The following is a 19,476-nucleotide window of genomic DNA, read 5'->3' on the forward strand; positions in this document are numbered from 1 at the left end:
CTGTGTAGTTTTACTTTCTCTCAGTCACCAAACCACAGATACATTCTTTTTTCCCCCTCAAAGGACAAGGATCTGGATTTAGCAATGTTACTTTTTTCTCTTCTAATTCATTCGTATTCACTTTTCTCTTTTTGATTTCTTCCTTTGGACTTCTTTAAGGTTTATTTTTTCTATTCTTGAGCTAAATGATGCATTTTTGTTCATTCTTTCTTAATCACTTATATACATATTCAAAAGCTATGAATATTCCTCTGAGAACTGTTTTACCTCTCATAGGTCTGACAGAATTTTTACTACCACTATTTTCCAAACACTTTGAAGTTTGAGGTTTGATTTCTTCCAGATCCAAGAACTGTTGCAAGTTCTAAATTTTACAGGCAGAAAAAAATGTGCGTTTGGGTATTGTGATTTTTAGTTTTACTGCATTCTGATCAAAGAACATTATCTCACCATTTCCACCTTTGTTTTACTTTTGAATTAACACATAGCCAATTTTATGAATCAATAGGAAGAATGTTCAATCACTGTTTTAAATGGTTGGTCAGTGTGATTATATATCAGACTTACCTCATTAGCTACATTTTTAGGTTTTTTATATTATTATTTTCAACGTGTATGTCATGAACTTAGAGAAGTGAATTAAAGCCTCTTACTACCAATTTGTCTCTATTTGTTTCTTCTTTCATCTCCTTGTTGCTAGCACACAGATACGTATAACTGTTTTCATTATAAATTGTAGCATTTGACATCATAAATGGCTCACTTTTGTATAATTTATATGTATATAATTTGCATATAATCAATATAAAGTTATTAATGAGATATTTTACATATATATATCAGCCAATTGATGGAAACAGAGCTCCCAGATCTCTAGACCATTTGCATACCCCAGGGGAGAATAACCTACCTTGAGTGGGCTCTGGACAAGTAGATCGGAGAATTAAGGACAAAGCTGGGATGCTGTGAGTACAGAAAGGGAGATGTGGAGGGTAAATTCTCCTGGGAATCTAAGTCCTCAAGGATTTAGTAGATATCCAGAAAAGATTTACTTCCAGAAATTAAACCCCAAAAAGAAAACTGCTTGAAGACAAAGCAAATGGAACAAGCAATGAACACTAGAGGAAGTGAAAGTTTCAGATAACAGAAAGGAAGTATGAGAGGAAGCAGATTGTGCTCTATTGTAACAGTAGAATATAAAGTCTGAAGTAGTGCTGTCTAATAGAAATATAATATGAGCCACAAATGGAAGCCACATATGTAATTTTATATTTTTTAGCAGCTATCTTTTAAAATGAAATGATAACAACTGAAATTGATTTTAATTATGTAATTAATCCATTTTTAAAGATTTTATTTATTTGAGAGAGAAAATGAATGTGCATGCAAGTGGGGGGAGGTACGGAGGGAGACGGAGAGAATTTCAAGTAGACTCTGTGCTGAGTGTGGAGCCTTATGCAGGGCTAGGTCTCATGACCCTGAGACTATGAGCTGAGCCAAAATCAAGAGTTGGATACCCAACTGACTAAGCCACTCAGGTGCTCTGAATTATTTTAAGGGTGGGAGGAGTAGAGAGAGTAGGAGAGAGAATCCCAAGCAGACTCCATGCCAACTATGGAGTCCCACACAGGGCTAGATCTCACAACCTTGAGATTATGATGAGCCGTTATCATGAGTTGGATGCTTAACCTACTGAGCCAAACAGGTGCCCCTTAATTAATCCAATACACTCAAAATATTATTATTTTGCATGTAATCCATATAAAAGTTATTAATGGGATATTTTACTTTTTTTCCTCTACTAAATCTTTGAAATACAGTGTGTATTTTACATATCAGTTCAGACCAGACACACTTTGAGTGTTCCACAGCCACATGTGACTAGTGACTCACGTTGGACAGAAAAAGTCTGAAGATTAGATAGTTATCTTAAAGAGCAAGGCTGATAGAGTTCTAAGAATCTCAGCAATAGAGGCAGTAAGCCTTTCTGATGCAGGCTTCCTTCTGGAAGTGAAAAAAAACAGTTATACAGAGACACTGTCATGTAAGCCTTTCATGGTAACAACTAAAAATGTAGGAAAAGTCACTTGGCCCATCTGTGCCTTTTCTACAGCAACCTTCTCCTTTGAATCTAGGAAATGACATCTTTTTCACTTAAGAAACAAAAGAGGAATATAATATAACTCCAAAAAGAGGCTTTTACCAGGCAGGAGAAAGATGGAAAGAAATGAAATACTAGGATCCCTGGGTGGCTCAGCGGTTGAGCACCTGCCTTTGGCCGGGGTGTAATCCTGGAGTCCCAGGATCGAGTCCCACGATGGGCTCCCTGCATGAAGCCTGCTTCTCCCTCTGCCTGTGTCTCTGCCTCTGTCTCTCTGTCTCTGTCTCTCAAGAATTAATAAATACATACATACATATATACATACATACATACTATTCTGGTAGACAAAGAGAAGACATGTGGACACAAAGCTAAATGGGTTGAGAGCAATTAAGAACATAGGATTAGCTTTGAAAGAGTAGCACAGGGCAGAAATAGAACTCAGATATAGGAAGGCAAGACAATAGTGAAATTGTTAAAAATCTGGTACAACTGGAAAACAAAGAAAAGAACGTCATAATTCTGAAATGATGACTAAATTAGAAGGAACAAAGGGGTGCCTGGGTGGCTCAGTTGGTTAAGCGTCCAACTCTTGATCTCAGCTCAGGTCATGATCTCAGGGTTGTGAGATCATGACCTGCATTGGGCTCCACACTGGGCATGAAGCCTACTTAGAAAAAGAGAGAGAGAGAGCAAGAAAGAATAAATAAGAAGGAATACAAAGGTGAGTTAATACTGGGACAGGCACAGTCAGGGAGACAGAGGATATAAAATAGATAAGTGAAGAAAATAAAAAAGGAAGAAAGAGATAAAAGAGATTTGAGAGAAATTGACTGATCTAGAAGACAGGCAAAGGAGACCCAACATATGTGTAATTGAAGGCCCTAAAGAATAAAGCCTAAATGATTAAACAGAATAAGAACTTAAAAACTGAATTAAAAAATATATTTCGGAACTACATGAAGATTTTAATCTAAAACTTGAAAACAGGGGCAGCCTGGGTGGCTCAGTGGTTTAGCGCCACCCTCAGCCCAGGGTGTGATCCTGGAGACCCAGAATCGAGTCCCACATTGGGCTCCCTGCTTGGAGCCTGAATCTCCCTCTGCCTGTGTCTCTGCCTCTCTCTCTCTCTCTGTGTCTCTCATGAATAAATAAATAAAATCTTTTTTAAAAAAATAAATAAAAATTGAAAACACACACTCTGTCCCATGAAAATTACCTAGAATGGTCAATGCTGATAGTTAGCTTAGTGATATTATTGTTCCTTAAGGATGAAATAAAAACCCTTTAGGCACGCAGCTAAAAAGTCCAAGTGACTTCTCTGCAAAAGAAAAGCAGGATTGGGATCCCTGGGTGGTGCAGTGGTTTGGCACCTGCCTTTGGCCCAGGGCGCAATCCTGGAGACCCGGGATCGAATCCCACGTTGGGCTCCCAGTGCATGGAGCCTGCTTCTCCCTCTGCCTGTGTCTCTGCCTCTCTCTCTCTCTGTGTGAGTGACTATCATAAATAAATAAATAAATAAATAAATAAATAAATAAACAAATAAATAAATAAAAGAAAAGCAGGATGGCATCAAGATTCTAGATGGTAACATTTTAGGTTTTAAAAATGGAGCAACATTTTAAAGATATTTAAGGAGAAAAAAGGGGCCAAAGACGTTATATCTAGGCAAGCTTTTCTTCAAATGTAAAGGCTACCAACCAAATAGTTATGAGCATGCAAGACCTATAGACCATGGGTCTACTTGAATCCTGTGCTCAAGGGGCATCACAAATGCTGTACTTGAATGAGGGCAGCAAGGAACCGTGGCAAATGTGCATACTGTGTACATCTCCTCTGCCCATGCACACAATCCCTTGCCCTTCAGACTTGACTCACCAAATTGTTAAGAATCTCAAAATAGCAAAAGCAGAGCACGAAGCAGAGCCCTGAGTGACTGCAAAGTTACACACACATAAAACCATTTCTAGGTGATACACAGATCTCTCCCAATTTGTCTCCATTGTCTGTTCTCTCTTCCTACAACCATTCTCCATACTGGAGTCAGTGGTATTCCTAAAAAAAACACTGAATTTACCACATCCAGCTACTGCTTACCACACCCCTCCCATTGCTCTCTTTGCACTCATGATAATATTCAGACTCATTCATTCAAAGTGGACCTGCCTACTTTTGTCTTCCCATTCTTTCCTCTCCAGCCCACATCCATAGTCTAGGGCTTGGCCAAATCAAATCCAGCATCGTGTATCCAAAACTGAATCCCAGTTCTGCACTCTATCTCCCAGATTGCTCCTTCTCCCATTTTCTCCATCTCAGGAACCAACACTTCTATCTATCTGATTGTAGAAAACCCTGGGGTCATCCCTGACCCTTCTTTTCCCCCAAACCTCACATTTAATCTGTGCTGCCTTTCATGAATTATCTCTTGAACTCTTTTCATGTCAGTGCCCTTGACATTCTTGCCCGTTTGTTCTTCCTTTCCATCTACCTTGCAGCTGTCCATCCTGGAAGCAACCCATCTTCTTCTTCACATCTAACATGGAAGCTTTCAGGGGTGATTGCCACAGTCACAAAGACTGATGCCTCTAATAAATTAAGGTCTCCAAACTCATATGGACTCACAGTCTCTCCCTTTGTCTTTCCAGAGGACGCAGGGAATCTTGCCCCTAAGATTACTGCCTCACTAGGAGTTAAGATGTCCCATATGCTTGGAAACTGTAATAGCTAACATATACATAGCACCTGCTATATGCAATCATGTTCTGTGGTGGTATTTACATGAGTTGATATTCATTTAAATGTTAAATGTCAGTTATAGAAATGAAAAAAGTTAGGAACAGAGAGGTTAAGTGACTTGCCCAAAGTTAAGCAGCTAGTGGATAGTTCAGCAGGGATTCAAACCCAGGAAGACAGACTTTAAGGCCGCTGGACTTTACCACAATACTAAAGAGATCAAAGTAGTGTTTAGAAATAAATGCTAATACAAACAGTACTTGTCAAACTATGGACACAGCTATGAACAACAGGAAAATGAAAAGGAACAAAACAGCACAAACTAAATACAGGAAGAATAAAGATAAGTACAGGGATGCCTGAGTGGCTCAGCGGTTGAGCATCTGCCTTTGGCTCAGGGCATGATCCTGGGATCCAGGATCGAATCCCACATTGGGCTCCCTGCATGGAGCCTGCTTCTTTCTCTGCCTATGTCTCTTCCTCTCTCTCTCTTTGTGTCTCTTGTGAATAAATAAATAAATAAATAAATAATAAAGATAAGTACATTCATCAATGAAATAGTGAAGAAGAAAAAAAGAGATTAACCAAACCAAGCTTTTTTGGAAAAAAAAAACATAATTAAATAACAAGATAGACATATTATCTACTTAATAATAATAAAAGAGTGTTATGAATCTGTTCTAACAAATTCAATAACCTATATGAGATACTTGAACATATAGGAAAATATAAAATATCAAAATCCGTGTAAGAGACAGCAAATTTGAAGAGATATATAAATAGACTCAATAACAAATAACTAAGAAGATTAAACTGTTAGTCAGATATCTTCTTTCCCCACCCCACCCTACAATAATCCAAGGCCCAGATGATTTTTTGAGAGACTGCAGATGGTTTTATGCAGGTGCTATATGAATTCCACTAAACTTCTAAAGGACAGTTATTTTCAATTTTATTCAAGCTATTCCAGAAAACAGAAAAATAGTAAACTCTGCCCAGCTAATCTTGTGAAGCTAATATAATCCTGTTTCTAAAACTACAAAGGAACTATGCAAAAAGGAAAACCGTAGGCCTATTTTACTTATAACCATGTGTAAAAATCTTAAACAAAACATTGCTAACTAGGTAATTGGGGGAGCCTGAAGGGCTCAGTTGGTTAAGCATTCAACTCTTGATTTTGGCTCAGGTCATGATCTTGGGGTTGTAAGATCGAGCCCCTCACTGAGCTCCACGCTGGGCAAGGAGCCTGCTTAAGAGTCTCTCTCTCCCTCTACTCCTCCCCCTACTGCTCTTACTCTTCCTCTCTCTCAAAAAAAAAAATTGCTAACTGAATCCAATGTATTACAAATATATTAAAAATATATTAGAAATAATACATAATATTTAAGGAATTCAAGGATAGTTCAGCATCAGAAAACTCTTCATTCATTCAAAGTTAATAGAGGGAGAGAAAGAATATGTGATAATTTCAATAGATACAGAAAAGGCATTTTATAAGGTCCGGTACCTTTTTGTGATCAAAAAAACCTGAAGTAGAAAAGAATTTACTTAATTTGATAAAGTCTATACATCCCCAAATATATATATATATATATACATATCTTCACATCTTGGACAAAAACAAGATGGTCCTAGTAATAACTCATATTGTTTAACACAGCATTCAAGATTCTAATTAATACTATAAGGAACTAAGACTGTGAAATTTGGAAGAGAAGACATAAAACTATCATTATTTAGAGATATGACAAGCCATCTAGATAGGCACCAACAGAATTAACAGACCAATTATTAGGAGAATTCAGCTAAGATTGCTCCAACATGAGATTTACCTACAAAAATCAACACTTTTCTATACCAGCAATAACCAACTAGAAAATGAAATAAAAAGTGAAATATCAAGAGATGTAATAAATATAATATGTAACCAAATAAATCATAAGCAGAAGAAAATACGATGAAAAAAATCACATCACAATCACACCAAAAATTCGTTATTGGAGAATTAAACCAAGAGCTTATATGGATCTCTATGAACTAAACTTTAAAACTTCAATAACTGGCAACTCTTGGATAGGATGACTTAAGCTTATTATACTCAAGTCAATTGTCCCCAGACTAATTAAGAAATTCACTGCAATCCCCATCATAAGTACAGTTATACATATAAGTATGTGTATACGTGTATTTTCTTTAAAAAGGAAACTTGGTAAATCTACTCTGAAAATTATACGGAGGAATGGAAGGTGCATGAAGAAGTAAGTCAACTTTCAAAAAGAAACAACAAAAGCAACAAGGGGGTGACTTTCCCTACCCAACAGTAAGACCTACTAAAAAGACATAGTACTAAAACAAAACAAAACAGAACAAAAACAAAACAAACAAACCCCCCCCCCCCCCCCCGCAGTATTGGCAGAAGGACAGAAAATTTTATCAGTGCAACAACACAGGGAACTCCAAGACCTACCTATATGAGCATGGAAACTTAACAGGTATAAGGAAGGTGGCGCACTGTTAATCAGTGGGAAGAGGATGGATGATTTTACAGACTATGCAAAAAATGGCTCAATCTACTAAGAAAATTATAACTGAATCCCTGTTTAGCCTCACACACAAGGGAGGGGAGCAGAGGCTCGAAGGAAATTAAAGATCTAAATGTGAAAGCTAAAAATAACAGGGTTAACAGAAACAAACGTGGGAGGATCTCTCTGGGCTTAGGAAAGGCAAGGAGGCTTACCTAAAGAAACTTGCTGGATTTGATCACATCAAAAATAAGAAGTTGTGTCTAAAAAAAAAAAAGTAATGTGGGCCGATTAAGAGTCAGATGATAGGATTGAGACTTTTTTTTCAAAGTCTAAAACTGACAAGGGATTAACATCTACAATATAGAAGGAACTCTGTAAAGCAATACATAGAGGGCATCAAGTCCAATAGAAAAATGGGCAAATGATATGACAGGCAATTTACAGAGAAAGAAACTCCCAAAGCTAATAAGCACATGAAGTGATGCTCAAACTCATTAGCAGTCAAAGAAATGCAAATTAAAACAAGATAACACTTTACACCTTTTGACTGGCAAAAACTAGAAAGCTGAGTAATACCAATTAATGGCAGAAATGAGGAAGACAGGATCCCTCACCTCACACATGGCCAATGGGAGTGTAAATTGGTAGAGTCTCTTTGGAGAGCAGTCCCATAGTACTTACGCAAATTGAGCACACACACACTAGGATCCAGAGAAACTCTAACATAGTGCATAATGGGAAACCCACAAGGATGCTGGCTGTGGGCTTGTGGGGAGACAGTGGCACCCTGGGTTGGCCCTCGCTATTATTATGAAGCAAAGGATCGTAAGTACACATGGGGATGCAGATAGATCATAAAAACACAGTTAGTGTTACACAATACTGTTTACATAAACTGTAAATACATACATGCCCTCTGTTGTGCATGTGTCTTCCCAAAACCTCCAGTGAACGAGCCACGTTTTGTTTGTCTGTACACATCAGCATGAAGTCACTGCTCTGGTTCTTGCTCAGCCTACATGTGAGAAGTAGCCAAATTTTCTCTTTGTTGCAAGATCCAAGGACAGTCATGGGGGAAATGTGATCCTTGGTTTTTTTGAGATTGCCTTTGACTAGTTGTAATAAGAATCCATCAAAACCCATGTCTGGACCTCTCTCTGGCTGAGGCAGCTCTAATTCCTGGGACTGAGCTCTAGAAAGAGCTTCTGTTAGGACAATCAGCCTGTTGCTTGTTTTTGCTCTGCTGAATGCCTCCTTTTTTGCACCTTCTGACATGCTTTAATATATTGTTATGTATCTAAAGCAGTAATTGCTTCAACTTTCAGAATTCTTGACTCTTGCTGTGGTGGCATGAATGGAAGCTTCTGTAACTCCACCAGTCACTCACTTGAGATGTCCTCGAAATATTAAAGTTTGGTCCTCAAAAAAAAAAAAAAAACAGTGATCTGTTATCACACTGATCTAATGTGATGTTTTGTATAACGTGGAAGCAATCCAGATCAACTTTGACTATTCTATGAAAGAGGATGAGAGAATGAAGATAGCCATGGGATAAGGCTATAAACAACTATGGTTGTGTTGTTCTGTTTTAGATACTTTTTTTTAAATTGGAATAGAAAAGAATGTGTTCCCCAAATCACACACATGTACCTGAGGCTCTGAAGGAATCTGCTCTAGGTGTGATACCACACCCAACGTGGCAGCTGAAATCAGCACCTCAGTGAATGAAAGGTAGGGTATGGCTCTTTTGAGGAAGAGGAGATGTTTCTGTGAGGAGGCATCTAGGGGGAAGGAAGACAACACAAAGCAGTCAAGAAGTTCAGAGGCTGTGAGCTGAGGGAGTACGCACCTCATCACTTCTCTTTTGTTTGTGAAGAACTGTCTTTTACATTTATCATTATTTGGGGCGAATTTTCCCAGATATTTATTCCTTAAAGATGCCATTTTTTAAGGCAATGCCATATTCCATCCTGTGGAGGTGCACAATCCATTTTGCCAGGCTCCGGGTTGTTTGCATGTGGGTGCCACCTGGTACAGAGGGTGCTCAGTCCCATCCATGGGGGTGCCTACTGATTTCAGCACTTCTGATCCTTGAAAGCTTGGCTCTCTTGGCTCTGGAGTCCTCTTTCAGGAGCTTCTTGGGCACAGCTCTACCTATGTGAACCCCAACTCCTCCCTGCCCACCCAAGACAAGCCTTTTGGCGGGGGGCTGGCCTCCCCAGCACCATCCCTCCATGGCTGTGCACATCTAGTCAATCCTTAGACACAGAAAGTCACTACACACTCACATTCATTCAACTCTGTCACATTCATTTAGTTGAAGCAGTCACAAGCCCACCCAGATTCAAGTGGGAGAGGAGAGAGACCCCAGCTCTTGATGGGAACAAAGTGCAAATACCCACTGTCTTCTTAAAGACACAAATGTTTATCCAGACATACACAAAAGCAAACAAACCCATGTGATCCCATAGTGTATCCAAGTATACACAGATACTTGCACAGACATACACACACTCACATATATATAAATGCATATGATGGCACAGAGGTATACATATATCCTGATCTACCCCCACCACCAGTCCACAACAACTCCACTCTCTCACCCCACATTCCAATCCATCAGGAAATCTTGTTTCCTGGACTTTCCCACATATCTGTAATAAACCATTCCTCACCACCTCCACCACTACCACCCTGGTCCAGGCCATTATCACGGACCACTGGATGACTGGGCTAGGCTCCTAACTGGTTTCCTTACTCTGCCCTTGCCCTTTCCTACTCTGAAAGCACCAGTGTGATCCTTTTTTAAAAAAGCTGGTTAGGGCAGCCCTGGTGGCCTAGCGGTTTAGCGCCACCTTCAGCCCTGGGTGTGATCCCAGAGACCTGGGATCAAGTCCCATATTGGGCTCCCTGCATGGAGCCTGCTTCTCCCTCTGCCTGTGTTGTGTGTGTGTGTGTCTCTCTCTCATGAATAAATAAATTTTTTTTAAAAAAAGCTGGTTAGAAAGCACCATGCTTGGAACACTGCAATAACTCCACGTTTCACCCAGAACTAAAAGTCAAGTCCATAGAGACAGCCAAGGACTCTGTGAACTGCTCCCCATTGCCTGGCTGACACCAAGTCCCTTATAACTCGCTCCACCTTTTTGCTCATCCTTGAACTTGCCCCTGTGCTCCCACCTTGGGGCCCTTACACTGGTTGATCCCCTTGCTTGGCCAATGTAACATACCACATAATTTTTAAAAATTGTTAAGGTCTATCATCTATTGTCTGTTAGAAAGCTGCGTGAAGATACAACCTTGTCTTGTAGAACAAAGAGAGAGTGGTACAGCAGGTGCCTGGTAAACGTTTTCCGAGTGAAGGAATTAATGCATCATGCACACGTGCATACATACTCACCTACACCATCTGCACAAATACATGCCCATGTGCACACTTCCAAACACAGGCTTCAACTCTCAGGCCCCAACCTAAGAACTGTGTGCACTCTAGGACACACTGAGACGTATGCACACACACATGCATACACACATGTACTCACACAGGCATTGAACACACACATAGAACACATGCTTTTCCAGCTATCTATTGCTGCACAGCAAGCTAGCCCAAACTTCGTGACATGAAGCAACAACCATCTATGTTGCTCAAGGATTCCACCATGCCAAGGGCCTTGACAAGGGCTCAGGTGGAAAGAATCAAATGACTGGAAGTATCTTCACTCACATGTCTGGTACTGGGCTGAAATGACTTATGTGGCTGGTGCTCCTTGGGCATCTCTCCCCCTCCTGGGGTCTCTGGACCTCTCCATGTGGTCTCTCTACATGGCCTCTCTAACATGGCAGCCTGGAAGTAGCTGGCTTCTGAAATGGCAGCTCAGGACTCCAAGAGAGACTCCAAGTGTTCCTATGAGCAAGGTGGGTCCTGTGGGGCCTTTTATGACCTCTCCTTGGAAATCACACAGTGTCAACTCTGTCACATTCATTTAGTTGAAGCAGTCACAAGCCCACCCAGATTCAAGTGGGAGAGGAGAGAGACCCCAGCTCTTGATGGGAGAAAAGTGAAGGAGGAAATGTGACCGTATTTTAAAATCGCCACACATGTGCACACATGGGTGCTCATACACACAGAGACATATCTATGCACAAATATATACACAATACATACCCATACACCAACATTAACTCGCACACACTTAGGTCTTGTCCTCAGAATCTCTGTTCTGAGATTTAACTTAGACAAACATATATGTGCAGACACATTCACACAAACATAGTCACATCCAGGTACATACTATACATACTATGTATCTATACATACATCACATGCATATGCACACATGCTCACATGGTCCCAGGCTCTGCCCTGGAGATGCCTAACCGAGTACTTACTCCTTGCCCCATGCATGGCTGAGCTGGGGGCCGGGAGGGGCAGAAAGGCTTGGCTGGTTATGGGGTGGGCCCTCTCTCACCACTCTCCCCTTGTGGCAGAGGCCTGGCAAGAAGGAAAACAAATAACCTTGCAGTGTTTAAATAAGCAAAGTTTTGTGCAAAGCAGAGGTTAATGTACTTTATTGTTCAATGTCATGTTTATAGTGGATTGGTGGAGGGAAAAATGTGATTAATTGCCCCGAAGCCCACGGATCTACAATTATTTGGTTGTTGTGAACAAATAAAGGACTACAGTATTCATCATATTCAAATGAGGCAGCAGAATAAATGATGGCGGGCTGGGTAGGAACAAAACCTAGGCGTGTTCCCGCACAATCGGAAGGCGACTGGCACCTTGTCAACCAGACGCAGGGTGGTGGCGGGAGCCGAACCCGTTTGTCTCTGTACCGCCAGCAAGGGTTGGGCTGACCCTGCAGGTGCCAGCGTTAATTCATGTCACACCTCGCGCCTCCATCCTTCGTGGTATGAAAACCAGGCGCCAATTTTGTAATAAAGACTTGTTTCCGACGAGGCCCAGTTTGGGGCGGGGGCACAGATCTTCATTACAGCCCCTTTCCCGGGCCATGCTCGTTACAGAGCACAGGTACTGGCTAAATGTGTCCGATCATTCATCATGATTTTGCCCTCCACTTTGTCACAGCGTGGGGATTTAAGGAAGATAGATGGTACAAGATGTTGTCTCCTCCACAGACGCTTTCTGCTCTGGTAAGTGTGTCCGATGCAGAATTATTTTGCCACTTTATTATTTCCTAGTGAGTGTTTGTCAGAGCTTCGCCTCTTGGAAGGAGCGAGTTGTTTCCTGTCACTCAGGGATGTCTCGGGAGCCGTGATGCTTGGCTGGGCTTGCCAGCCAGCTGGAACCTGGGCAGGGTCCCCAGGCAAGGCAAGGGGGCGGGGGGGGGGGGGTGGTCCTGGGAGTCTGGGCCACAGGGCGAATGTCAAATCCAACATAAGCAGGGGGAGGCAGGCTTTAGGAAAAGGTGGGGAATGGGGGCTTCAGATACACTGGGTTGTGGGAATTAAGGGGGCATTTTCAGGATCTGGCCTGGCTATAGGCCAGCCCGCTGGACAGGGAGCTGTTCAAACCAGTGTCCAAAGGGCTGTAAGAGCTTGGCCTTAAGCTGAGCCAGCTGGAGAGGGTATGGGCAAGGCTGGGGCCCTGTGGGGCTGCTGATGGCCTTAAGGCAGTGTGGCCAATTCTGGTACCTACTGCTGGCACCAGATGAGTTTCCTGCCCTGATCAGGATGGCTAAAGGGCCGTGATGTGACCAGCAGGGATGCTAGGCGGGTGAAGATCACGCCAGGCTAAAGATGGGAATGAGTTCTGCCTGAAGTCCAAAGTCTAGTCCAGAGCCCAGGGAATTTTTGGGAATAGGGGAACTTCATTCTGGGCAGTGCTGGGCCACCGAGGGGAGAGCCCTGGAATCTGAGAGTGAATCTGGCCCCCGGGGAGAAAGTGGGGTGTCCAAGGGTCAGAAGCCCATCCTGCAGTCTTTCCTCACTCATGTTTGCTTTGCAAGGGTCTCTCCACTGGCCGCATCCTCCAGGGAACCCGCTTCCCCCGGCCATGACTGTTGGCTGAGCCAATGATGCTCAGCCGCCTCAGCCTCTCCAGCGCAGGAGTGCAATCTACCTTGTCTTTGCTCTCCGACCCCCAACCACTGGTCTGACCGGTGAATGCAGAGGGAACACTCTGCAGAGGTTCCGGGGCAACACAGAACCAATTCAAGAAGAGCCCAAGCAGAGGTACCTAGGGCACAGGGAGCTATGGGGGGGTGCCCACCTTTCTCTGGCACCAAGACAGCACCGCTGGAGTCCACCTTGCTAATGTGTAGATCTCTCCCTCCTCAAAGTCTCTTCAGAGAGGCTACACGATGTAGGACAAAGAGCACAGTTGGAGGATCGGACAAGCCTGTGTTTGAAGCATGAATCAGCTGTAATGTTTTTGAGCCTCTGTTTGCCCATCTGTAAAATAGGGGCAATGAGATGACATTCCCCGTGGACGTCTCGCTGCGGATCCTGGCACGTTCTGTCAAGTCAGAGGTCCCCTCCCTGCCTCCTCTCTGGCTGCTGGCTGCTAGGGGTCCCTCATTGCCCCCGACGTGTCTCCCCCTGACCTGGGCTTCCCGGCTGGCACCCAGGCTACTCATCAGCTGGTGGCCGCCTTGCTGGCCCGTGCACTCCCCCGCCCTCCCTTTCCTGGAACAGCCTCAGAGGGAATCTGAGCAGTTCGTGGCAGCTGACCTCCTGCAGGCTGCGCCCTAAGACACCGTCCCTATCCTTCAGGAGCTGGGGGGAGGGGATAAAGAGGACCGGGGTAAGGATGTGAGCAGCTCATTACTCCAAACACACGTCACCGCCGCCAGGGGCCTCGGCGGCGCCGGCCTCAGGCCCACAGTCCCCGGTGACGGTGTTTCGGCTGGACCCGGTGCCGGCGTCTCTTCTGCGGCCCGCGGCCCGCGCCCCAACCCCAACCCCAAGCGCGCCGCGCTCTCACCCCGCTTCGCAGCTGAGCAAACGGAGTCAGCAGACACTGTAACGCGTTCGAGATCTCCCAGGCAGAGATTCGAACCCGCGAGGCTTCTGGCGCTTCAGCTCGCGGTTGCCAGCCGGCAGACAGGCCTGCAGACCGAGCAGCCAGGACTGACGTGCACGGCGTCCAATCACAAGCCAGCCCCGTCCCGGGGTGTGTGTGTGTGTGTGTGTGTGTGTGTGTGTGTGTGTGTGTTTCTCCCCCTACTCCACCCACTTCTAAGCTCCTGGCTCCGCATTCCCGCACTCCCATTTCCAGTTAGGAACCCCAAGGTCTGCGTTTCTGGGCAGTTTTCTGTTTAGGGTCTTGTTGCGTTTTTGGTTTCTCTCTCAGGCTATTAGGAGGTTGTCTTTTGTGGCTCGTCTCCCGTTCGTTCTTTCGTTCATTCATTCAGCAAACACTAGGACTCAGCGGGCGCGGGGAGATCACACCAGCAGGGGGAAGAGCCAGGCCCGGCGCTGGCGGGCCCCAGCCAGACGCTGCAAACTGGAAGTGCTGGCGGAGCACCTCGCACGTACCTCTTGGGGCAACGGCTGTTGGAGCAATGAGGGGCGCGGGGGCGGGGGGAGGGTGGCGGGGAGGCGCAGCAGAACTGCGGGGCTGGGCTGTATCCGCTCTCCGCAGGACTGTGGTCCCAGGCCAGCCACCTAACGGCCTTCATCCCCGTTCCTCCTCCCCGCCTCTTTCCGTTCTGCAGCCTGAGTGATTGTCCTTAAACGCAGACCTACTGATGTCACCCCCTGCTTCAGAAACCTCCGTGGTTCCCCATTGCCTACCTCCGTTAAACCTCAACCTTGAGCTGGGCATTCCAGGCCTTACGTGATCCGGCACCAACCTACCCAGTGCCACTGCTCGCAGGCTTGATTTTAGCCCATCACTGGAATTCTTTCTCTACATGAATTTCCTCAGCCGTAAAAGGGGGATGATCATAGTACCTCCTAGGGCAGCCCGTGTTCCAAAGATGTCAGCTGCAATGTAGATCCCATTCCACAAGCTCTCTTCTCATCAGAACCCTGACTCTTTCCAGGGGATGTTGGCAATGGTGTTCCCTCCCCTTGAACTTAGGTGGGCCTTTCCCACTGCCTTAACAGATATGGCAAAAGTGATGCCATGCGACTCCTGAGGCTAGGTCATGAAAACACCACATACTTCTGTGCTGTTCTCCTGGGATGCTCCCTCTTAGAATCTGGCTGCTGTGCTGCAAAGAAGCTAAGCGGCCTCACGGAGAGGCTAGTGGAGGTTCTGGTTGACAGTGGGCACCAACTGGCCAGCCATGTGTGTGAACCATCCTGAAAGCCATCTGCCCCAGCCCATGCCACATGGAGCTGAGATGAGCTGACCCTGCCAAGGCCTAGAGCAAAATAAATGGTACTTGTTATTCTAAGCCACTGTTTTAGGGCAGCCAGTCACATAGCAAAACAGAACAGAAATGCCTACCCTCAAGGGTCGTTGTAGGGTAAAGGGGTGTATTCGTTTGCTAAGGTCGCCATAACAAACCACAGGTTGGGTGATCTTAAACAACTGAAATGTATTCTCTCACAATTCTGGAGGCTGGAAGTATGAGGTCAAGGTGTCAGTAGGGTTGGTTTCTTCATAGACCTCTCTCCTTGGCTTGCAGATGGCTGCCTTCCCCCTGTATCTTCACATGGTCTTCCCTCTATATGTCTGTGACCTAATCTCTCCTTCTCTTAAGGATACCAGTCATGCTGGATTAAGGCCCGCCCTGACCTCAATCTTCATTACCTCTCTAAAGGCCCTATATCCTATGTCAATTATATCCAAATATATATATTTTTATTATATATTTATATATTATATATATTTATTATATATTTTATATATTTATATATTTAATTATATATATAATAAAAAATTTTTAAAACAACTGGAAGAAAAAAAGGACTCTAGCTCCAAATACAGTCACACTGAGGTATGGAGGTCTAGGACACCAGCATATAAAGCTGGGGGAATATGATTCAGCCCATAACAGTGAGTAAGTACATATGCAAAATCTAGAACAGTACCTGGCCCAGAGTAAACACACAGCAAAGGGTGGCCGTGTTGTCATTCTAACTACCACCACCACTATCATCTAGGTGGCATCAAGTCCCACCATCTGCCTCCAGCCTTGGGGATAGCTCCAGATCCCCAGGCCTCCTCTGAACAGTCTCTTGGGCCTACTGTGCCCAAACTTGTTCTCCTGTCGACAAATCCTTCCTGTCTCAGGAGGTCTGGCAGCACCTGCTTCATGAGCCCTTCCCTGATTCCTCTCTCCCTCCAAATTCCTACAGCATGTGCTGGGGGCTCTGGTTAGCCCTTATTCTGGTCTTCAGTGTATGAGAAGCTTGGCTTTTTGGAGCTGCGCCTTTGTTTCGTTTTTGAATACAGAAATGCGTAGGGTTGTTTTTTTTTTTTTGATTCTAAAAATAAGGTGTGCTCAGTTTATAAAATTCAGACAGTACATAATGGTTTAAAAAGAAAGTGAAAATCACCTAGAATTAAGGACTTTTGACATTTTGGTTTATATCTTTCTGGAGTTTTTCGTACATGTATACCTGTGTGCCTACGTGTATATGTTTCTTGATTCCAGGACAACACCAATTATAGAATGCATCACTGATTTAATTATGCAGCTTTTAGGGAGAAAAGAACTACTGCATTAAGCATATGTATTAACTATAACATTGCACACCCTGATTTCAGATGTGTGAAAATGTGAAAAATACGTACATCTTTTAGCATCAAGAAAATATGATACAAGCATATATCTGTTTTTCAAGATGGGAATCTCTATAAACACTATTTTATGGCCTACTTAAAAAAAAAATCTGAACATCAAAGCTTGGCCGTCTTTCCACATCAATAAATAAATACCCACACCATCAATTTGAATGGTTGCATAGTATTCCATTAAATTGATGTATGATAATGAATTTATTCCTCATTGAAAGGTATACTTTTTTTTATCCTTCTGATACAAACACATTTATAGACCTTTGACCTTATTTTCCTTAAGATAAATTCCTCTAATCCCGTCAGGACAGGAAAGTGGATGCTCTTTGTCCAGGAGCTGGCTGTCAGGAGCCCACGTGCTCCCCAAGGACAGGAACTGTCACTGAGTCAACTGTGGGTCTTCTGGCAGGGGGTCCTGTCACCAAGCCTGGTGCACAATGGGGCCCTGAGAAGAGTTGGCACGTATTAATTTCTTAGTAATAACAAGGTAGGAGGCAGACCTCCCACGAATACCCTGCCTGAATCTGAGATGTTACGATTAACTCAACTTTCTGCACCTGAGATTGAAAAAAAAAAAGCATACTTTGCAGGGATCAGCTGTGGCTTCAGTCCCAAATGTGGCTACCCAGTGTGCAACTTAATCTCCCAGGACCTCAGTGTCCCCATCTGTACATGGGAAATAAGGACACCACTTTGGCAAGCTTTTATGGCTGGGTATCTGCCCTGGTTCTGCGTGGCATCCAGGCATCCAAGAGGACGTAAAGCCAGGGCGTGTCCTCCTAGGCACTGCTCTCCCAACGGAGTCCACCCCTGGGGAGATGTAGAGCATAAACAGGGGCCTGGGGGTACATCTGACAACCAGAGCAAGAACATACGTGCTTCAGTGGGCTCTGAGCTCCATCAGTGAGCTTGCCTCCAGTAGTACAGGTAGTGGTAAATCGCGCAGGAGTTGTGTGGGGTGGGGGGATTCCTTTGGGTCTGGAAGAAGATGCCATTTTTAAAAGTAGGCTTCATGCTGGGAGCCCAACTAAGGACTTGAACTCAGGACTCTGAGATCCAGACCTGAGCTGTTATCAAGGATTGGACGCTTAACCAACTGAACTACCCAGGCACCTCAAGAAAATGCCATTTTCTGACTACACATTATATGCCAAGTAACTACCAAGTGCTTTATGTTCATTTCCTAGTTTCATCCTTCTTGCAAGGAGAAAATTACAGTCCACTTGGCAGAGGACAAAACTTGGGCTCAGAGAGTGCCTGGGCCAAGAACCCCACTCTGTCCCCTCTCCCATCACCATCTCTCCCTTCCACTCCTTGCCCCATTGCCCAGTCCTTCTCCACTCGGCAGCCAGAGAGCGAGCTTTCCAAAAACAATGAATGAGCTACTCATGACATTCCTCTGCTGATGACCTTCTTCTGGAAAGGTCTCCCCAGGGCCCTTGGGGAAAAGTCCAAAGTCCTAAAACATGGCATGACCAGGGTCCTGCATATAAAGCCTGGTTCCCCAAATCGCTCCAGCTCCACTTACACCCCTCACCTCCTGGTTCTCTGGCTCTAATCTGGTTTCCACAAAATGCAAGCTCCCTCTTGCCTCAGGGCCTTTGCATAGCTCTTACAATGCCATTAGCTAATCTCTATTTACCCTTTCAAGTTCAGTTTAGACTTGCCTTCTCAAGGAAGCCTTCCATGATATCTTTCCTCTCTGGTTGAGCCCTTCTGTTCTATTTTGTAACACTGGTATTCTTATCATCATTAGAGTAGGTCGCAGGAAACTGACCACAGTTGGACCTATATTAATGGCAATTTCCCATGGTTCAGCCTAATAAATATTTATTGTGTTATCTCTTCAATGTCAGGCCCCTTGACATTTACTAAATGCTCACCATTCATCATTCTATCACCCCACCATTGTACCTGGACACAAAACAGAACCTCAATACATTTTGGTGAAAGAATAAATAATAAAGTTGCAGGTCAGGATTGAACCTCAGTCTCTCTGGGAAAGTTTAAGCAACTGGCATCCAGTCTACATTAGCGTGGACACCAGCCACAGGTTGCAGACACAGAAGCCAAGCCGGGCAGCCCAGGCCCTGCTGGGTGGACAGTACTGATCCACAGTAGCTCCACTGCCAACACAATCTGACCCTGGTTCCCCAGGACCGTGCCTGGTTCCACTGGGAAGTGGTCAAAATGGGACTCAGGCACATCTACATAAAGAGGCCCAAGTCTGGGGGTGAGACTTCAGGGCTGTCCCTCCCCTGTTGCTCCCACTGGCCCGGCAATCCAGCCTTACAGAGCCTGTGTGGCGCCATGTCCCTGCAGCCACATGGTGGCAGTGTTGGCACCAACTGGGCTTGGAAGGAACCGGAGCCTCAGCTGGGCTCCCGGAAGATGCC

Source organism: Vulpes vulpes, chromosome 2 (assembly GCF_048418805.1).
Source record: "Vulpes vulpes isolate BD-2025 chromosome 2, VulVul3, whole genome shotgun sequence".
Lineage (NCBI taxonomy): Eukaryota > Metazoa > Chordata > Mammalia > Carnivora > Canidae > Vulpes > Vulpes vulpes.